At 41.0% G+C, this 23432-nt stretch overlaps 1 protein-coding gene across 10 annotated transcripts in view; it reads right to left on the reverse strand.

The window, feature by feature from the left end:
- Positions 1-22986, reverse strand: part of RASGRP3 (RAS guanyl releasing protein 3) — a 105681-nt gene extending 82695 nt beyond the window's left edge. For 4 of the 10 annotated variants that reach the window (XM_019827694.3, XM_045054698.1, XM_045054697.1 and 1 more), the window contains exon 1: positions 22707-22986. The gene's annotated coding sequence lies outside the window, so the exon portion shown is untranslated. Of the gene's footprint in view, positions 1-5783; positions 5865-22706 lie in introns of those variants that run through there. The other 6 variants (XM_011281146.4, XM_011281141.4, XM_045054696.1 and 3 more) reach the window with 3 other exon arrangements.
- Between the last annotated feature and the right edge of the window lie 446 nt (positions 22987-23432).

Raw genomic sequence — 23432 nt, forward strand, 5'->3', positions numbered from 1 at the left:
GTTGCTTGAGCAGCTGGATTCCGTCTCTCAGAGATGCCATGATGGGCCTCTATGCCTACACGAGGCATTCCCTTAGGTAGAAATTCCTAAATGGTATCCATCCCATGTACACATGCTCAGAGAGCAGGAACCTCTTCTGCCAGCTGCCCCCTGCCGAAGCTGCCCATCTATCTGTCTGCCTTGTGCCAAATTCCAAACAAGCTGCTCTGAGTTGGGGACACACCACCTGCTGGTCAATTGAGGTACTAAGGCCATATTGTATCCCCACCCCCACCTCCATTTCCTTTCAGGGGACCGCGTACACAACATTACTTTCTTACTTCTCAAGTTCGGCAAATTCTACCCAGTCTTCTCTTTCTTAAATACATACATTTTTTGGATTCCTTCTCTCTTCTTTTTTCTTCTAACATCTGTCTAGGTATCATGGGGAATTTTCACTCTCACTCTTGTTCTTCCCCTTTTCTTTCCCTTGAGCCAAAATAAATACCCAGGCACAATGAGTTATCATAAGAATTGTGTTCACTACATGCCTGTAACAAAGAGAAAGAAAATGTGGAAAAATCAAAGTGGAGAGTTTTAGTCTCTAAAGCCCTTGAACAAAGCAAATCATTGTCAACAAATGAACACATCTAGGGTCTATGTTCAAAGTGCATTGCATTTAAGACTCACCAAAATACACAATGAAACTCTCTACTCTCAAATGTTATAATCTCTCTAGGAGAAAAGGGGAGTATGCAGAAAGCCATATATAAGGAATAATAACGATTATATATCATACCAATTAGTATCTATTAATACTGTAACATTTTATACTAATGTAGTATTAATATATAACAAGCTAGCATCTGTGCACAATACTCATTGAATTCTGACAACAAAGCTCTAAGGAGATGCTATTATCACCCCTGATGACGACCTTTAATGAGATTAACTAGCCTGCCCACAACCCGTGAGCAGCAGAGAAAGAAAGAGAGAGAAATGTGGATGTAAAAGAACCCAGGTCCATCTGACTCCAAACCCTCCACATTTAGCAGCACCTCCCACCCACCAAATGATTTAGGGGCCACAGAAATTTTCATAGACTGGCCCATCCTTCTCTAGTTAAACCTGCTTACACTCATGTGCAATAGCCAAGTCAACTGTAATGCACTTTGGGGTCTAATTATTGGCATTACAACAGTAGTTGTAATTTATGGATTTACAAGGGAACCTTTTGAACCCAAGCCATTCACAAACTAGAGACCGGCTGCATAAAAATAAAAAGGAGATTGAAAAAAGGGGACGGCCTCCACCAGAAACTGCTCCCACAGCCCAGTCTCAGCACCCTGCCCCCCTTCTTCAGCATCTCTGGAGAAAGCCCCAAGTTTCTGGACAAACCAGCCCAGGTTAAAAATGGACTTCTACTTTTGGTCTCTTTCTTTTTCCTGTATTTTATCTCTCTTCTCTCTCCCTTTTTGTAAAATTTCATTTGTGTTTTTAAAACCCTATTACATATTGGCAAAGTTGTGTTCACTTAATCTAATTAATTTAAATTTACCTTTATGGCAGATTTTTTTTTCCCTCCATCGAATCACCTTCTTAAACTAGGCTAGCTTTCCAGCTGAAGCTGGATTCAGTAAACACTAGAAGGAAAGGTTAGCACCCTCAACACAAACCACCTTACTTAGCATAATTACTTCCGTAACAAACTTTTCCAGTAGTTTTATTTCTAAACCCTGATTTGACACCAACTGGCATTCAGATTTGAGGATCGCACCCCTATCAACCACAGACTAGTGGTCAATCTGAATCTAAATCTTCCACAATGCCACTGCTGCTTCCAGGACTGCTTTACTTCTTAAAGAAGTTGCTTAGAGGGAAAAAACAATTTCCTAAGCCTGCCTCTGTGCATTTTTTCTGAGAATCATTTAGTGTACAGAAAATAATAGAAAGGCAATTTCAGATTTATAATTTCCTTTCTATCCAAGTTTCAGCATCGTTGCTATTTCAAAGCAGAAAATACAAAGCTGATTCAGGGAAAATGAGACCAAAAAAAAAATTAAAATTTTTCTTCTCGAAATATGTGATAACGAAATACACGGGGTGGGCACAATTTGATCTTTGCAGGCATCAGAGGGAAAGCACAGTTAGGAGCTCCAAACCCTCTTTTTCTCATTTGTGAACTCGAGGCACCCCCTTGCCTCCCTCTCTCCATCCTCCACTCTCTGAGACTGCTGAACTGTACTGGGTTCATGCCAAAGCCCACGAGCCTTGGCTGGAAGATGATGCTCAGTGTACGAAGGAAGGAATTGCTACATCATGGTTGTAATTATAAAACAGCCATATTATTTTGATACTAAATCCATCCGCTAGCATTGTGCGTGCGGGCCTCCAACGTTTTGAAAGTTCAGGTTATGCCACTTCACTTTTACAAAAGAGCTACATTAGCACCTCCTTTTGCTTACTGACAGAAATCCAAAAAAAGTGAGAAGCGAACATGGTGTTCAGCATTTGGCACACTGCCTTTACAGAGGCAGCGCAGCGCGTAAGATTGCACTGCCCGGCTCCTTCCCCGGGAACTGCCTCCAGCATCTCAGTATCAAGCTGCTGCCGCAGTTTTGAACTGCCTCCGTGAGCCTCTGTTTTTTCTCGATTTATTTTGTGCATCCATTAGTAAGATGTGGTATCAGAAAAGCCTAAGAGAGTTATTTTTGGAGTGTGGGAACGTTCGAAAAGTTTTCCATATACGTTAGTGGTAAGTGCTTCATTGCTTTACGCCATTTTTGGCTTACAAAAGGTTTCATAGGAATGCTCTCCTTCTGAATAGCTGGGGAAACCTATAATTCTAAACAATGTCAATGTTCTATGTAATCGCTTCCGCTCTTCGCTTTATCACATTATCCAAACCCAGCTAGCTAACTGCAAGTCCTGTTTTCCAGTCCTTTGTGCCAAACTACTTGCTCACGTTTTAATCCAACCGTCACCACCTCTAGGTTATAAATCTGTGAGGACTGAGCTTCTAACCTCATTTCCATATCCTTTCCTAAAGTTTCATTCCTTTTATCACACACTCCACTAAACATCGCCATGATTTTCTTACACTGTGTTTGCTCAAACTCTTGGCTGCGGTCTTGGGGTTACTCACACCCTTTGTGTATAGAAAGCCTTTGGATAAGATGTTCTTCATCATGACTGCCTGGGAGCACACAAGGTGACCACAGACAGAGCAGGAACCCACTGAGTAATGAGAATCTAATATTACTGCAACCAGATTTTCTCATTTGTAGATCAGAGGGGGTAAACTAAGAAAGCACTCTAAGAAGCACATAAAAAAAAAGTGGTATGAAAATTTCCAGTTTTCCTTCATGTTTTAATTAAACAGAAAGTTTTTGTTCTCAGGGCTCATCTTTGTGATTGCCGCTCTTATTAGTGAAAAGCAATAGACCAAAAATGCTGTACTAAAACTCTCTAATTGAGAGGCAGGTGAAGGGGTGAGGTCAGAACTGAGAGGTGGGTGTTGCTTTTTTATAACCATAGGAAGTAAGAACTCTGGAAAACTTCTTGGCTCCTGGAGATAAACACATGGGAGGGCGCAGTCAAATGCAGGGGAGCTCAGGCTAAAACAGTTGAAAAATACTAGCCTACATGATGACGCTTTGGTAGGTATTTGAATGCCTATAAATTCTTCTTCAATTTCTATTCTAATGGTCAGAATAACTGCATTATCACATAGAAGAAGTCTTGTTTCCTTTTGCAGAATTGGAAGAGCAAGACTCCTATGTTTCTTTTTTACTTTCCAAAATATTTAAGTTTAGAAAGAAATTTGCTCATTGTAGCAAATCAAATGATATAGAGATAGACATAAAGAAAATTTTAGTAACCTCTCTCTCCTATCCACTCCCATCTTGCCAAGATAATACACACCTACAAAAAATGTATTGCTACATACATAGATGTATGGGGTTCTATTCTTTCCATTAAAAAAGAATCTGTATTTGATTTTTCCCCTTAATGTATCATGAACACATATATTGGCTCCAAGGTCAATAATATAATTTAATTTGTACTCTTCAATAGCTGCATACTTCTCCACAGTGTATATCATATTTTATTCACCCTATTAATGAACATTCTAGATGCTCCCAGTTCTGTGCTTCTCTAAGCAATATTGCACTAAACATCCTTGCATGTTTATCTTTGGCTTCTGGTGCTTTTAATTCCAAAGTATAGATACCCAAAACTGGAATTATTGGGTTTGGAAAAATTATTCATTTTACTATATATTTTCAGTCATTTTCCCAAAACTGACCTGAAATCAATACAAAGGTCTATGGCCTTAAGAAGGCCTTAAAATAGACCTGATAAATGTCAACTTAGAGGATCAAGATTTTTATATTAAAAGCACTAAAAATTTCTCTCAGAATTATATTCCACCAGGTATATTAACTAAATTATTTATTTTGAAGATGCTTCCTTTTCACGAATAATACTATTTTTTAAAACCAAAAATGTCTTGGGGAGCCTGGGTGGCTCAGTCAGTTAAGCATCGGACTTCAGCTTAGGTCATGATCTCGCGATCCGTGGGTTCGAGCCCTGCATTGGGCTCTGTGCTGACAGCTCGGAGCCTAGAGCCTGCTTCAGGTTCTGTGTCTCCCTCTCTCTAAGCCCCTCCCTTGCTCAAGTTCTGCCTCTCTCTCTCTCTCTTTCTCTCTCTCTCAAAAATAAATAAACCTTAAAAAAATTTTAAACCAAAATTGTCTTGATCAAATCAACCAAAATGTGTCAAAGTTAAAAGCTAGAGCCTAGTCCTTATTGTCTTCACACACCAAAAATTCCATAAACTCTAAAGGCCATTCCAGTTGTAGAATCAACTACTGATTAATTAAAAAATATATAAGCAGGGCGCCTAGGTGGCTCAGTCAGTTAAACGTCTGACTTCGGCTCAGGTCATGATCTCATGGTTCATGAGTTCAAGCCCCGCGTCGGGCTCTGGGCTGACAGCTCGCAGCCTGGAGCCTGCTTTGGATTCTGTGTCTCCCTCTCTCTCTGCCCCTCTTCCTTTCTTTCTCTCTCTCTCTCTCTCAAAAATAAATAAACATTAAAAAATACATGAGCAAATGTGAATAAGTTATGAAGAACAAAAATGTTCACATTGGACCAAAAATATTTCAGTGTACTTTCAAAGAATGCGATGGTGCTAGTGTGAAAGAGGGTCAGTCAAAACCTCACTTGTTTCTGTTTTATTTTCTGGACTGTGGCCTAAGTAAGCGAAGAGCCAGCTCTTCCCTACGGCTCCACCGTGAGACGGGAATAGGGCCCACAGTCCACACACAAGGATAGGAGTGCCCACGGTCTACAGCCACACTCCTCCTGGCGGAAGTTGGTTTTCTAAAACCACCTCTTCAAAATTATGTGGTTTTGTCATGTCATTTGATTTGGGACTTGAGAGTGAGAAGTTGAACTATATTTTTCTACATTCCTAATAACAGCACATATACTCCACATTATAGTTAACGAATATCGCCGTAGCATCCAACACACTCTAAGACACAAGCAACCAAGCATAGAGTTCCCTGCCTTAAGAAAAGAAAAAATAAGTTATAATCAACATAAATTCAGGGAATTTGTTCACATTCCCAAAGCATTCTTTATTTTAGAAAGCCACTCACTGCAGGATTACAAGAAATGTGTGCACTCTTGCTGCATTAAAAATGGCATTCGACCAACCTAAACTCAACTCATATTATTCAAGAGCACATTTATTAAGTAAAATAAACATGAGTCCAATTTTGGACCTCACTTACTGGCCCAGATGGTCTGCGTCCTTTCCTTCGGAACAAAAAAGTGGGCAAGCGATTCCTAGCTGCCTGTGATGGACAGGCTATTTCACAACTCCCCCCCCCCCCCATAAAGGGCTTAAAGCAACCTGCTAAAAATAGCCCCTCAGCTCTCACATTAGTGTCCTCAGCTGAAGGGCCAGGTGAAAATATAAATTGCTTGAAATACGTCCTGCATTCTAATTCCATAGAACTACCATTAGCTGAAAATCCCTGCTAATCCTTCTGACAATTCCAACATTAATAACGTTTTTCTTTTTTGACCATTTTTCCAAACTAGTAGGAGAAGCAGTGAGTTGAGGGTTGAGGATGTTGACACATTGGAGCCCTGGGAAGTCAGGGCTCTCATGCCCTTATCAGCCACTCACCAGCTGAGTAAGCTTAACCCTTTAAGCATAAAATTCCTCAACTGTGAAAAGGAAATGATAATACCCAACTCGAAAGATGGCTATATGAGCTGGGAATAATGCACTGTATTTCAGGATTTTATCCTATAAAAATATTCAACAAGTACACAAAGACATATGTTAAGACAAACTCCATGAGACACCTGTAATCACAACAACAACAAAAAGAAAAAAATAGCCTAAAAGTAAAAAGAGGTTAATAAAAACAATCACAATGCCATTAATTCAATGCTACATATGTCATACGGCCGTGAAAAAGATGAAATGGGCAGATGGCGTGGTAGTAAGAAGTGAAAAAAGCAAGCTGCAGAAAGCACTGTGCATAAATGATTATTATTTTAAGCCCCCAAACCCCTCCACTATGTATTTAGCTCCATTTTACCACAATCATATATGTTTTCAATAGAAAACATCTGCAGTGACAAGCAATAAACGTATATCCACTCTGAAGAACACAAAGGGTTTCAAGAATTGCCAGTCTTTCCTTTGTTACACTATCCATTTTTGACAAGCACATTTATTTACAATAAACCTGTACTGTTTTTATAATTAAAAATTAAAGGCAATAAAGAAAGCAATGAGAAGTAATTACTGCAAAGCACTTGGCACAACGCCCAGTGGGCTTTGAGGAACAGTAATTATCACAGTTACTTCTGTCCAGAAGCCACAGAACTTTTAAGCAAAACAAAGCCCCTGAAAACTAGCAGACATTGGTAACATGCAGCCTGTTAAGCTCAAGTGTGAACTGAATCTATTTTTTAAGAGGCCACGCATGATCTTGGTGGTGGTGATGGCTTCACGGGTGTATGCATGTGTCAAGACATCAAACTGTATACTTGTGACACGCACCTTTTATTCGATGTCAATTATCCCTTGACAAAACTGCTTAAAAGAGAAAAACTGCGGAGCTAAAATTTTCCTGTGATAAGACGGCAGATGGGAGAATGCAATCAAAACGAAAGGTTTGCAAGATCTGTGCGCTATGCAGAAGATGTCAATATGGAGATCTTAACTTTAGACTCTGTTACATCAAGTAATGTCTTTTACGTGCACCCAGTTACAAGAAAAGACACAGAGGACCTAACTTCCAAAGCCCTAGAGGAGAGAAACTGGAATAAGGAAATTTTGAAAGATCCAAAAGAAGCAGGAGAGGAGAGAAAAAGAGCGGTAAACAGGGAATAAAAAACAGCATTATTAATTCCTCAATAACCACAATCAGTATAGACTGTCTGGACTCACTGTTAAAATGCAAAGACTATTATTAAATAACAAGCAAAAGGATGGATCCGTTTTTAATTAGTTCAGCTTCACAGGTGTAGGGAGGGATGGTGTGTGTGTGTGTGTGTGTGTGTGTGTGTGTGTGTGTGTGTGTGTAGAGAAAGCAGGATCAGATAGCTTCCTTCAACTCAATCTCTTTTAACTGCTTTTCTGAAGCCTTGAAATTAATGGGAGGAAAGTTCTTTACACCAAAAATAACAAAGAGAACTGACTTGGTTGGGAGGGGAGAGGGTGGGGGAGGTGTAAGGGACGCAGAGAGGACTGGCAAATACAGAGTGTTTCCCCACCATAACCTCACCAGAGGGTGAATAAAATGCACAGGGAGCTGTCTAGCTGACATCAGATGGGGCCACCCTTCCAGCCTACATGCTCCCCTCTGGCCAGCGTGGAGCACACATCCGGGACATCTAACTCCTCTTCTCGAGAGGTCTGAAGGTAAAGAGGCCGTCCCTGCCTGGAGGAGCTAGCACTCTTCTGAGAAATGCGGACTAAACATAGCCAGGCCAGACGGGACAATTCATCCATTCTTTCATGGAATCTGCAAAACTGAGTAGATGGTTCTAATCAATCTTATCTGGAAAACAGATGGAAAATTCTTCCCAGAAGTTAATTCTTTAGTCTTATTCCAAAAGGAGGCCACGTGGCTCCTCTGGCTGTGTGCGCTTAGAAGCGCTCTCCAAGCCTCTACTGGTTTGACACATGTTGGGGTTGCTGTGCAGGCAGTCGTGGGGGAGACCCTAGGTGACTAGGGGGCAGTCAGTCATAACAGTCCCCTGGCTGTGAGTGGCACCTCCACATGTCCTCCCCTGCCCAGTTATCCAGGAATCTGTGATTTGGGCCTGATCACTGGGGTGCTAACATACAAACCCAATCAGACTAAGAAGCAAAAGACAGGATTTCTGCTACCAGCTCTGCTCAATCTAGTTGAGGGATAGTGAGTGAGTCGACCACATTACCATAAGGAGTCCCCCATAATCATCAATAAAGTAGGAACAACAATATCCATCTCATGGGTTTTTCTGGAAAGCTAATGAAATGAAGTACTTTGAAACCCCATAATATATTGTAGAAATGCAAAGTGTACTCATTTCTTACACTGGTAAGGCAGCTTTAAGCCTTCATAGGACCTTTGCTTCCATCATAGCATTGTCTACAGGGGAGGCTGAGGAGTTTCAGCTGACATCTCCAGTGATGTCTGCCTACATGCCCACTCTCAAGGGCAAGCTCATCTGCCCCTCCCACCTTGAGAAACTCTTTGGTATTTGGGGCAAAGTTCATTGTCCAGGGATAGGCATGTGATCCAAACTGCTGTAGTCTTAGTACCTCTCTTGCTTTGGCCACATTCGAGTGTTTCAGGGGTGAACATCTGATTCAGGCAGATGATTCCCTAACCTATGAGTCACTTCCCCATGCTTTTCAGACATGGAGCCAGAACATCTTTTTTCTGTCGCTAAGTCTTAGGATACAAAACCTAGAACTTATTAGCAATCACATTTTCTGTTCTGCCCGTAACATTCTAGGATCTAAGTGGGAGTAGAAATCTGGTGTCAAACTTCAATTAACCTCTAGTTATTAAACAAATTTTAAGCATTTATTTTTGAGAGAGAGAGGGCAAGCACAGAAAGGGCAGAGAGAGAGGGGGACAGAGGATCCAAAGCAGGCTCAGTGCTGACAGCAGAGAACCCCATGCGGGGCTCGAACCCACAAACCGTGAGACCATGACTGGAGCCGAAGTCTGACCAGAGCCAAAGTCGGACACTTAACTGACTGAGCCACCCAGGTACCCCTCTAGTTTTAAATATAAAATCCATGCTTTCAGCTGGACCCCATCCAAAGACCAGGGTCCCCAGTCTACACACCCCATGTTTTAACTTCTTGAGAGAAAAAAAACCTCCAGAATCCTGCTACACCAAGGGAGGGGGCAACTCCCAACTATGTAAAGTAAGGGAAGGGATCTGGGAATCTAACTGCTTATTAGGAAGACTTTCAACCAGTCTTTCTGATGTTAGCCTCATCTTCACCTACAGTTTCAGGGGAATTCCTGGGTTCTCCAGGGCAAACTGGATTGATTTTCTGATTTCTATTGTTGAGTTAGTAGTCAGCTGTCTATTTTCCACCTTTCAAAATATTGTCACTGTGCATTTGTGACTTAAAAAAAAAACCCCACTGATCTCATTTGAATAGGATCTCAGACTTAAAGTTTTGTGTTACACCCTTCTTTAGCCAAAAACTCAGGGTCTTTATAATACACTCATCACTCTATAATATGCAACCCTCGTTGGTGGTCCCTGGGGGCCAGGCCCACCCCAGGCTCTCTACCTTGGCCACCCTTCCCAGTCTTATGCTCCAGATTTCAAAACTATTCTTCTTCCCAGGCAACTTCCTTAATTCACAGGATTATTTATACAACCCAACTTAGAAAAGTACAGATAACCCAAGTTTATGTCAAGGTATCACAGGGGGTTGACTTGATCCTATTTGGAATAGTGGTGGTTTTCAAAAAGTGACTTATGTTCTTTGTACGTGTGTGATTTCAAAACTCATGTATGTTCACCACAAACAATTTTCAAAGTACAGAAAAGCACAAAGAAGAAAAATAAGATCGACTGTCATCACACCACTCTTAAATTTCATTTTCATGTATATGTATGATAACCTGCAGAAAGATGGTATCCAGTGACCCTCATATGACTTATACCTCATGGAATTTATAATTAAATTGATGAGAGGAGAAACTCCTGGAAAATTAACTAGGGAGGCATAAAATGACTGAAAAAATGAAATATCCCAAATATATCAAACATCCTGTGATTCAATATATTAGATAGACAGTGTGTTATAGCATTTCTGAAGAGGTCAAGGTCCCTGAAGACGGATGATGGCTTTGTCAAAAATGGCAGATGTGTACCACATCTGGAAGCCTGCAGGATTTGGATTGAGAGAAAAAAGGGGGTGTGGTGGAACCTGAGCTGCCTAGATCAGCACAGGGAAATCTGCAGAGAGGGAAAACACACGACATGTTTAGGCAAAGTTAGGAGACACATTATTGGTTAGGACCTGGCAGAGAGAAGTAAAATAATAAAATAAATGCTCTATTACATCCGATGGCCAGATGTGTAAGAGATGGTTTACATAGCACAAGCCTCTCTTCTGAAAACTGTCCCCATCCTCAGGACTACTACCGTGCCTCCTCTCTCAAGGTCATAAATGACCAGACAAGGAATTGATACACCTGAAGCAGGTTTAGGTCAGTCTGATTATTAGATTCTTTCTCAAGAGAATGGGGAATTCAAAGCAGGAGATCTATCCATTTCTATTGGTGCTTGAACAAAAAGGACCTTCAAACTGAGGAGGTGATGGACATCCTCCTTCTTCCTGTGCTCAGTGAGACAGGAAAAGCAAGGGGGCCAGGGGAGCAGAGCCTCTGAGGAATGGCAAAACCCATCATGTTCCAGCAGTCATGGCCTCAGGCCCTGATCACCTGGTTTCTGGAGGGAGGTCCTTGCCGTTCTCAACTTCACTTCTGGTGCTTCCAGGACATATTTTTCTTAAAACGAGTATAGCTATCTTGAGTGAATTTCCATTCACTGAAGCTTGTCTAAGACCACAGGCAGTTTGCAGACTTCTGTCAAGAATTTAGCTAAGTTACTCCACGGTGTTGCTGCCTCAGCATCCATTTTGTTTGGCCAAGTGGCCTGCGGGCCCTTACACAGGCACTAGCCCCTCATGCGAGGGGATAATATCCTGCAGAGTCACAGGTACATGTAAGTTCCTAACAGGACTTCCCTAATGACCCTTGTGATAAACAGTCCCCCCAGCCTCCGAGGGCCTTCCCTCATGCTACCCTTAGGTAAGACCCCGGTGGAGCTTACCAAACTCTTTTTGGTTTGAATCGACCAATCTGGCCATAGCCCAGGAACCCCAAAGCATTCCACTCACAGACTCTAATAAAGGCATGTGCCCTCGTCCTGTACCTGTACCCTACCTTGACCTCCCCGTGTAGACCCTCAAGGTATGCAGAGTGCCTCCTCCAGGACCTGTGAGTAGTAAATCTATTTCAGTTTCTGGTATGGACTTCTGTTTTGCTCACCATCCAGCAACAGGGGTCTACTTAACAATTGTTAACAGAGTCCTAACACTCTCCAAGACAGAGTATTCTCCCAGGAGTATGGAGAGGTGGGTGTGAGGGAAGGGGAGAGACTGAGGGAAGGAAATCAGCTGGATGGCTGCTCACAGAGTCCTTGATTGAGGTAAAAACAAACAAACAAACAAACAAGAATGGAAGCAGTAGTGACAGGAAGGGAGGAATGGAATATGAGACACATTTAACAGGAAGGATGATCTACTTATGGGGTTACCTGGAGGTGAAGAACAAGTTAGAGGAAAAATGGTTCCAACCCAGATGGGATGATGTCACCATCAAAGGAAAGAACACAAGGAGGCCGGGTAGATAAGGGAAACAGGGTAGGGTTTTTGTTTTGGACGTGCTAAGTTTGAAACGATGATGGAACATCAAGTAGAAACAGACAGACAGAGACCTGCACCTAGAATGGGGGCTAAAATTCCCTCAGAGTTAGATAAGCAAGTTCAGAGTTATTTACAGATGGAAGCCATGAATAAGATCTCTGAGGGAGAAAGGATTTAGACAAACACAGATGACAAGGACCCCTGGTAAACAGCTACAATGGAGGGCAGAGAAAAAAAAAAACCCTTATCAAGATTGGAAGAAATCGGGAACAATGTGGCATCTCAGATTTCAACAGAGGAAAATTGTAGGATATTAAATGGTACAGGAATCAAGAGGAATAAAAATGGGAAGAGATCATTTCCCGCATCAGTCAGAAAGTTTCTGACATTATATTTTCAGTATAATGGGATTGAGGACAGAGTATCTGATTTTATGTTTAAAACTTTGAGAGAGAAATGAGAAAACGAAGGTGGTATGTGCCAGAATACACACTGAGAATTTCAGCAGTGGAATTTGACAGTTCAAATGAGTAACTAGTGTGGGCAGTGGATTTAGGTAGTCTGAGTCGTAGTTCTCAGAGCAAAGAAAAATCATAGATGCTTGCTTGCTTGCTTTATTTATTTATTTGTTTGTTTATTTATTTATTGAGAGAGAAAGAGAGAAAGCATGAGCAGGGGAGGGACAGAGAGAGAGGCAGACAGAGAATCCCAAGCAGGCTCTGCATTGTCAGTACAAAGCCCAGCGTGGGGCTAGAACTCACAAAATCGTGAGATCATGACCTAAGGCTGGAAATCAAGAGTCAGACATTTAACCAACTGAGCCACCCAGGTGCCCCCAAATCATGGATGTTTTAAAGAAAATGTCCTAGAAGCAAAAGAAATTGAGAGAAAGGATATCGAAGAAGGATGGGCTCATCCGTCGGGAGGCGTAGGGATAGTTTGGGATACAGAGAACACAGATGTGCGTGCCCCAGATGTAGCATGCCTCTTTGAGCAGCCTGTGGCACAGCATGCCTTGATCTCTGTTAGTGGGCTTCCGTTACCAGAGAGACAGCCCCAGTTCCCAGCCAGAAGGAATTATAGGAAGAAGGTGTTCCGAAAGAGAGAAGTCATAGGAATCCATTGTTCTCCTGGCCTAGACTCCTGTTCTTGAGCTACATACATAATGTCAACTGACCCACATGCCCTTGAATTCTCTTGCTGATTTGTCAAGGCAACCAGTGGCCCCATTCAGCCCAGACTTCTTGACCTTGCCTAAAGGCCAGTTAATGCCTGACTTCACCACCTGCTCTTCATTTACTGGTGATTAGAAAGAGCCATGGTGGTATCCACAGAATCCAAGAGTTCATGGCACTCACGAAGATACAAAAAACTGAGTTGGAAATCGTACCCAACACGCAGAGACCACCTGCACACCCCTCCCTCCCCTCCTGTTTCCCACCCTGAAGGCTTCAGGGAAAAGCACAGAGAACCATCCAAAGTTGAGTCCATCATTCTCTGCCTTTCTTTCCCTGCAGGAGAATGGGGCATTTGTGCACGAATCTCTGTATCATGTGCCCACATATTCTCTTTCACTGTGGCCTTCCTCTCCACCTTCCCTCTTGGCCAAATGTTACTCAGGAAAATCTCACCCTATTTGGGAGTGAGAAAGGATCCTAATTATGGCTCTGCACTAAAAGCATTGCTAGGGGTACTGCATCCTTAAGGAGAAGGCAAATCCTAAGTTTAGACATACAAATGTAAAGGCTTTCTCCCCCTAAGAGTCTCATAGGTAAGGCACCCTCCTTAGTAAAGAGTTCCATCTATTTCCTCGTTCTTCTTGGTGAATTTGCTTTCCTACCAACATTAAGGAACAAAATAAGTAGGATATATATTTGATGCTTGTTCCTGAGCCTGGTGCAACACCAGACATTTGCTAGCTCCTCTTCCAGTGCTCAATGTTTTGGATGTAAGGTGACTCTGAGTTAATTCAGCATATTTTTTGTTTTAATTATTCATATACTATTTATGGATTAATGTAGTGTAATTATTAACATATTATTAATGTATGATATAGTAATGTAGAAGTGATACAACAATTTTATTTCACTAAAATGCATAGGAATAGGGGAGCCTGGGTGTCTCACTCGGTTAAGTGTCCGACTTTGGCTCAGTCATGATCCCATGGTTCATGAGTTCGAGCCCTGCCTTGGGCTCTGTGCTGACAGCTCAGAGCCTGGAGCCTATTTAGGATTCTCTGTCTCCCTCTCTCTCTGACCCTTCCCTGCTTGTGCTCTGTCTCTCTCAAAAATAAATAAGCATTCAAAAAAAATTTTTAATGCCTTATAATAATTTAACTAACATGTATTCATAAAATAATAATGATTAATAAAGAAGAATTACTTAATGTAATACATTGCAAATATATAGTAAATACATTGCAACAATTTCATTGAGAATATATGTTATTTTAGGTGCACATACCCAGTCACTATTTATGACTTTGTTTCTATGGGGAAAATGGAAAGTTACTTCCAAAGGCCAAGAAAATTCTTACAAACAAGCTTTTGGAGCACTACCAATTTGTAAATCGATGGATGGTCATCATGTACATTTGATTTTAGAGTTTTCTGACTGCTTTACATCTGGCTTTCCTAAACAAACCCTCCCAGAATAAGCAATGAACCCAAACGACGATCGTTCTAGGGAGCTGGGACTCGCCGCCAGGACTTCTGGGGCTCTTGTGTCCAGGTTCCTGCCATTGGTGGGGCCACAAGAACCTACAATGTCTTATAGTTTTATCCACTTCCACTAGTTCTATTTTTGGATCCCTACATTTAGCACACAGAGCTATCTTTATCGCTCCAGCTGACTGGCATGAGAGTCCCCAGGGCATAGTAGTTATACAAGATTATTGAAGCATACTTCCTTCTCTTCAAATAAGACAAGGCAGAATGCACAATAGACATCAGCAAGCAATCACAATGTTAGGAGTGTGCGTGTGTGAGTGCGTGTGTGTGTGTGCGTGTGTGTGTGTGTGTGTATTACTAAAGATTTCTTTCTTTGTGCTAAGTTGCACAAGTTCTAAGTTATTAGAAACACGATGTTCATAATGCTTTCTGGAAGTTAGTTTTAGGCTGTGTAATGGAATCTATTCCTATGCCTAACTTCACTTGAAAACATTGTTATAAAATAAAGTTTCTTAACAATCATATAGTCCAGATTTCAAAAACTGGGAGTTTTTAAAAACCTCTATTACCCCTATCTACCCTCAACTGAGGAATCTATTACAGACACAGTCTAAACGAACAGCTGGGTTGTTCTAACAGGGAAAATAGTTGGATCTAGTAGGCAAAAAGTCAAAAAGTGGCCATCTTTTCTTGCTCTTCAGTTATTCAACTATTCAGTTGCAGTGGATCCCTCTTCGAGTGGCTTGCTAGTACATCACAGAGGAGAAGGCTGAGTCCTGGAGAGACAGTGGAATCTCACAGCCCAAATTTCAGATGCCATTTACATTACTGTGGCTGCACTATAGGTCTTCTGTTTAGATTCCCACTGTCTACTACAGTGGCCACCAGGCACCTGACTCCATTCAGCACGTAAGATGAGCCTTGTCTAAACTGAGACACATGCAAAGAGTAAAGTACACACTGGATGTCAAGTACTTAGTACCGAAAAAAAAAATGTAGACTACCTCAGTAATAGCCTTTTATATTGATTGCGTGTCAAAATGATAATGTTTTGGTATATTGGGTAAAATAAACTATATTTAAAAAATTAATTCCGTTTCTTTTTATCTTTGTAATGTGGCAACTGGAAAACATAGCATGACAGTTGTGGCTCACATTATATTCCTGTGGGACAGCACCGGTCTAGAGGTCTCCACAACAAAGAGAATGACCAGTGAGCGGTTTTTAAGATTGGAAGCGAGAGCTGCTGCAGAATTTTACTCCAAATCAGGCTAATCTGAGAAGAATATGACTTGGAGTACAGGTTAAAGCATGCCCTGCATGTGTAGTTCCCCCATGCTAAGAATTTTAACAGTGCCCGGCAGGACAGTTAAGTTATGCTCACAGACAGAAGCCACTAGGGTGGAGAAATGTTACCACAGTGTATGTAACACCTGCCTTACTTACCTCTTTCCTAGTTGAGAATGCAGCCTTCATTTTCAGCTCAGCGGTTACTAATTGTGCTCATTCCACCAGAGAGTGAATCATGAATTCACTTATTTTGAGTTTTGGTTGTTTGTTCCACCCCCACCCCCACCCCCAACCCCCTGCTGTTCAAATGAAGACTAGGGATCATTTCACAGAAAAGAGAAATATGGATTTGATATTTTAAAGTTTAATAGAAAATGAAGCATTTAAAATTTCATGTATGGGCCACAAATGGCCAGTTTATTATAAAAGAGCGTTATTAGTGGACACACACAGGGAGAAGTTCACACTGGCCCTGAGTATCGATATACATAAAAAATTCAGTTCCAAATCCTTGATGTGTGATTACCGGATTACTGAATCAAAAACATATTGGGGGGGTCACTGCTGCCAGCAAAGAATTGTGTAACTGCTGGTAAAAACAACAGTGATTTCAGGAGTGGATTGAAAACAAAACAATAATATCTTTGTAATGTTCTGAAATCGTTGTAGGAACAAAACTGAGACTGGCCCCTTTGCATTTCCCAGTCTGATCTGCTGACCATCTTGTCTGCCCATAATTGTTTTCTGCCATTCATTTCCTCCAATTGTCAATTATTACTAAAACAATTATGAAAAAAAAAGTGTGTGTCTTTGTTTCCTGTTGCTGATGAATATAGTGAAGTCATAGACCAGGCTAGTGCATCATCATCTTTTCCATTACAATGAATTATGCTGTCCCAAACAGGATACAGCTCTTGACTGGGCAGAGAGGCCGTAAATGGAGCTGAATTAGCACCTACATGATTGTCAGCCATGACAGCAAGAAATCAGAACACTGGCACTCAGCTCTCCGCTTTTTCAAAACATAACTGTTTTTTTGTTCCCGATTATAAGAGTAGTACATGCTTATCTTGGGGAACATGCTTGTCCTGGAAACAAGTAGAAAGTAAAAATCCCCATTATCCCACCAACTAGAGACTTCTATTGTTAGTATTTTGGTATATAAATGCTCAGCTCTCAGCTTTTTCATGTAAACATATACATTTCTTAAGAACGTGAGATCATACCATGTATATACTTTTTTTGCCTTCTCTTTTTCACTTAGCATTTAGTATAAACATTAAATATTTTAATGTAATTCGATGCCTATATGAAATTCCACATTGTGGAATACTACTCAACAATTTCCTTATTTTTTTTTTGTACAATAAAACCTTGGAATGCGAGTAACTTTTTCTGCGAGTGTTCCGCAAGACAAGCCAACATTTCTAATAAGTTTTAACTTGATAAACGAATGATGTCTCGCAATATGAGTAGTATGGGATGCCAAACATCACAAGATCACAACTGTGCCAACGGTTCTTGAAATTCGCTTTGATAAACAAGCGCTTTGCATTACAAGCATGTTTCCGGAACAAATTATGCTTGCAAGCCAAGGTTTTACTGTATATTTGTCCAAAATTTGTCCATTACAAATAGGTAAGCATTCTTTTATATACAGTTTTGTCTAGATCTATGAATATTTCCTTAGGCTGTATTCCTCAAAGACAGATTATTCACTTTTGACTAAAAACTATATTGTGTATCTTGAAGTAAATATTTGGAATAAAAGGAAAATTTATTAACAATAAAATCACATAAGTGCGTTAAAAGCTATTTAATAACCAAACTTGATAATATGTGCCTTCCTAACAAGATAAAAAAGTGATATTTTTTAAATGATTACAAAGTTTAAGATAAATATAACACTGGTCTATTCAAAATGCCCTTCAGGCCAGCCAGCTGGAAGGGGGTACGTAATTCCACGAAGTCCTTTTCCAGAACCTCCTAGCACAACTAGCCTCCAAACCACTGAGGAACCCACAGATGATTCTGCAGTGATTCTCTGAACTATTTGGTTTCCTAAGGAGCAGGGGCTGCCTGCGTGGTCCCTGCCTGGCCTGAGCGTCGTTACCTGAGGCAGCCACTAGAGGGCAACCCAGGATAGAGTAAGGAGTTCAACATTCTCTGGCCTGTTTGCAGCATAATCTTTAATTCACCAGGTAGGTGACGAAAAGTAAAAAATGAGGCACTGAAGGGAAAACCAATTTTGGAAATAAATGTGCAAATAAATAAACACAAAATCTGAGTATAACCTCCTCCCCTTTCCTCGGGGAGATTAACTAAAAGGTGCATAACTCTGAGAGCTACCACACTTAGAAAAAATTGAAGACCAGGAATCCAGTTAAAACTCAGGTGACAGTGGGGCGTCTGGGTGGCTCAGTTGGTTGAACATTCAACTCTTGATTTCAGCTCAGGTCATGACCCCGGGCTGTGGGACAGAGCCCTGCGGAGGGCTCCACACTGAGTGTGGAAGCTGATTAAGATTCTCTCTCTCCCTCTACCCCTCTCCCCTCTTCATGCATTCTCTCTCCCTCTCAAAAAAAAAAATAATAATAATAATCGGATAACAGCATGGAAAGTTGGTTCCTTTAGATCTCTGCAGATGCAAAAAAATGAATCCAGAGCAGATCCTCCTTGTTCTCCATGGGAATTAGCAGGCATATGGGCTTTGGCCTCTTACACACTTGCGTTCCATTCTCTACCTGTCTCTCACTAGCTAGCTGGCGGTGAACGTGTTACTTAACCTTTCTGAGCTGCAGTTTCCTCATTCATAAAATGTGGCCAGTGATACAACCTGCCCATAGGTGGTTGTAAGCATTCAACAAGACACTGGACATGAAAGGCTTAGCAGAAAAGAAAATGCTGGCCGTTATCTCTTCTGCTTCTCACCTCCCTCTTAAGCTGTTTCCCATCCAGCTGTTCACTTACTCTTTCCACCTGACTATCCCATCACAGCATCAAATTTAATAGACCTAAAATCAAAATCCTCATCTTCCTCGCTAACTCCCTGACCTGCTGCTACCTCTCTGATTGGCTATTTCTTAGAATAGACAGTAAAACATAACATCCTCTGTAACACTTCCTCTCTTCCTATAACCATAGACAATTAGTTTACAAAACATGTTGATTTGTTCTCTAATGTGTCTCCATCTGGTTTCCTTCTCTCTGTTGTCACCAGGCATCAGAAACCTGCTCTCTTTGACCCACCAGGTCCTGCCTTGAACGGGCAAATCTCACTGATGTCATTTCCTTCGTCAAAGCCCCTCACTGGCTTCCCAGGGGATTCAAATTAGATTCTGCACCCCTCTGTCTGGCATTACAGTCCCACCACAGTCTGACCCCAACCTCCTCCAGACGCTTCTCTCTTGCTCCGTATGCTTATTGCCTCTGCTTATGTCAAGCTGTTGACACACAGCTCCCTGCTATGGTTGCCAGATTTAGGAAATGAAAACAGAGGACACCCAGTTACATGTGAATGTTAGATAAACAACAAACAATATTTTTGAATAAGTAAGTCCCATGCAGTAGGCTTCATACACACCAGTGCAATCGGAGATGCTTACACTCAAAAAAAGTTTGTTGTTTGTCTGAAATTCACATGTAACTGGGAATCCTGTTTTTCATCTGACAACCCTATTCCTTGGGCACACCAAGAATATTCCCATCCCTGCCCACGTACACAGTTCCAATCTCATCTCAGACACTTATTTCTCACAGTACCATCAGATCTTCCGCCCTGCGAGGTCAGCTCAACCTCATACCTCTGTGAAACCTGCCTGAGTCAGGAGGACCTCCTTATCTGGTACCCACTATGTACATCACTAATTTGGTTAATTTTTTTTAACATTTATTTATTTTTGAGACAGAGAGAGAGAGAGAGAGCATGAACAGGGGAGGGTCAGAGAAAGAGGGAGACACAGAATCTGAAACAGGCTCCAGGCTCTGAGCGGTCAGCACAGAGCCCGACGCGGGGCTCGAACCCATGGACCGCGAGATCATGACCTGAGCCGAAGTCAGATGCTCAACCGACTGAGCCACCCAGGCGCCCCTAATTTGGTTAATATTAATCATTAATTTGGTATAAGATGCTTTGTGTCCTATAGAATTCCATTTCTCTGAGTAAATGTTGAGTTATCAAAGGTAAAGTTTGCAGTGCAAGTAGGAAAACTTCATAAATATGCTTGTGTGGTGTGGGGCTGCTGTAAACCTGTAATATAGGGCGTGAAGGGATGAGAGCAGAGGAGAAAGAAAACCTCCAGCGGCCACTTACCTGGATTTGAGGTGCTCCCAGACACACTAAAACCAATATGCAACCCCCCCCGTCCCACAGCATCAGGCCAGGTGGGTCCAGCTGCCTGAACTTGGCATGCTTCTCCCCACACTCCATTTCAACGCATCCTATAAGTCATGGGTTACACATGGTGACATGTAAATTTGTCACCACTTCACACTATCTCTTCAGTAATCTGATTTCACTTATATTTAAATGTGAGGGCCAGAGGTGGCTTGATAACGTCACCAGTAACACACAGTAAATAAGAGTCATGCTGGAAACCAAGCAACAGATTTCTATTTGATTAATAGAAAACCTTAAAAAAAAAAAAGCTCATAATTTTGTTTTCAAAATTAGCTAACTCTAACATAAAATACACTCAGGAGCTTGAAAAAAAATCAAGAAACTGGTAAAACTATTTAACAATCCCCCCAAATCTATTTTAAATAACTGGCATTGCAGGAACACATTTATGACCATCTGCGGGCATCCAGAAACCAATGACCAAGCATAAGACTTCTTAAAGTGAAAAAAAAATATGTTCTTAGAATAAAATACATAACTCCTAATTGTCTCTATTAGTTAAATCTTCGATCGTATTTAAGACATTTTTATTCTCATAATGTAAATATACAAGTGAAAAATACACATTTTGGGAGTGCCTAGGTGGCTCAGTCGGTTGAGCGACCGACTTCGACTCAGTTTCATCATTTCCCGGTTCATGAGTTCAAGCCCCACATCGGGCTCTGTGCCGACAGCTCAGAGCCTGGAACCTGCTTCAGATTCTGTGTGTGTCTCTCTCTGCCCCTCTCCTGCTTGTGCTCTCTCTCTCTCTCTCTCTCTCTCTCTCTCTCTCTCTCTCTCAAGAATAAATAAGCATTAAAAATATGTTTTAAAAAAAGAAAAATATACATTTTTCAAATGAAAAAGTTGTTTTGAAACTGTAAGGGCAGCGAGTTCAACACTCACAGAAACCAGGACCACTGTAAGCAGCATCTCTACCACTAGTCTCACGTGGAGTGGAAATTAATCAGATTACCCTGGATTTCACTTGGTGGAAAAAATAAAATGGATGCAGAACTGACTTTGTGGCACTGGAGTGTCTTGGAAACAAGTGCTAAGAGTTTGTTTTACTTGTTTCTTCAGATCTATCATATTTACCCAGATTTATGTTATTTCTGTCTTTATTTTTATGGTTTCAGAGCAACTAAGAAAACTGGTTCTCTCTATTCAAGAATACTACACTTTGCTACAGTTTCCAAGGAATGGATTGTAAGTTTTCTAAACAGAAAAAAAAAATACTAATAACGCTTAAACTCTCCTAGGAAGGAGAACAGCCAGTCAAGTCCACATGGAGCCACAGCCACGTCTTGGCTCCTTGCACCAGTTACAATCTGGCTGGCTCAGCCTTTTCTGGCTTCCAGCTTTGCTATCTTCTTGCAACAGATTCTAAACATACCAGTCTCAAACTGGGATAAGCCAAAATAACAGCCAACGTTTCCTTCTGCTCTTTCTTTTCAACAGACCACTAGAGACGTATCCCTTTGTTGTCATTGTGACATCAATCAAGTTACTGCAGGACACAAATGGGGGGTGGTTATCAGTGGTGGATGCAAATATGGTGCATCATTTCAACAAATGCGCTTGTCTGATGGCAAGGAATGTTAAAAGAATTCGGAATGTCCCTAGGAGCTTTCCAAGTTTTTGTGGGCAGCATCAACTGTTCTTGGATTTAACCTTTCCACCTTTCCACTTCCAAAGCTAGTGGCATTTTTCAGGTCACTCAGAAAATGCATGCTAATTCAATGTTTTGAAATCCTAACTTAAATGTAAATAAATTATGGTGAACAGTTTCTATCACCATAGCTGTTCAGTGTTGTTTTGGTGCTTCTAGAAAGTCCTCCTTTGTCTGAAAATGAATGTCCCAGAGAAGAAGCTTTGTGTTGAAAACAACAACAACAACAACAACAACAACAACAACAACTTTATCTTCACTTACTTTTCTACAAAATTTAACTTTTAGTTAAGTAACTTTTCACAAGTTTGAGAGCTGATTTAAATATATTCTAAACCAGTATTGATCAAAGAAATGGTACATGATCATTAATCAGCACTTTGAAGAGAATAAACAGACAAATCCTAGAAATCATTTTTCAAAAATGATCTTCAGCAAAAGTATTTATACTATTTAATCCCCTGGTGATCACGAAACTGAAGAAAGCTTAATGGAGATAAAGCTATCTTAAGGAAACAAATACTATTTCAAAAAAATATATATCATTGTTAAAGACTGAATATGTCATAACTGAGACTGATTTCTATATTTCTTCAGAAATATAAATAAGCTTATGAGCTTTTCATGAGGACCTGCCTTCAAAGCATATATACTGTCTCTGGCTAATATCCATTGCTCATGATATCCATTATAGACATAACAATGGACAGTCTTAAAAATGACACTTACCTTAACTCACAGACGTGGAATCATATCAAGCTCATTCCTCTCTTGAATTTTCTCTTTCCACTTCACCAACCCCTAACAAGTTTCTCTTCCCTGTGTGCAAACACCTAGAGATTTCTGTTCTGTCTTCTGAAACACTGCCATCACCTTCAATGCCCCAGTGCTGGTCAAAAGTGGGGAGAGAAAAAAAATTCAAATTTGCAAGCTGTTTACGCCTAACAACGACAGTGAAGCTGCTAGGCTTTGAGCTCAATGAATTAAAGGTTGTTTGGCTAAATGGCAGGCACACTTCCTCCTATTCTTTCTGAACTTAGTTTTCCTGCCTCCAGTGGAGCTTTTTCCTTTTCTGGGCTATAAATAGGCTGGTCGTAAGAGCACTGAGGAAAGAAGAAGGCAGGAAATGCATTTGATTTCAAAAAGTCTGAGGTGTGTGTGTGTGTGTGTGTGTGTGTGTGTGTGTGTGTGTGTGTTTCTTTCAAGTGAATACCAATAAACAAGCTGAGGAAAATTCAGCTTTCATAATGGTACCAGAGTCAAAGTTTAATTTCCTATCATCTACACTTTGCTAAATTGACATTTCCCGTAAGGAAAGCTTGGGTTTGGAGATGTATCATTTTCTGTATAAAATACCATCAGCAAACATGTGTCACCTCATTCATTTCCCAAAGGAATGGCTTATAAATAGAATTTCCTGGGGGAAATGAGGGATAGGGCAGACCACAGGGGTCA

Source organism: Felis catus, chromosome A3 (genome assembly GCF_018350175.1).
Source record: "Felis catus isolate Fca126 chromosome A3, F.catus_Fca126_mat1.0, whole genome shotgun sequence".
NCBI lineage: Eukaryota > Metazoa > Chordata > Mammalia > Carnivora > Felidae > Felis > Felis catus.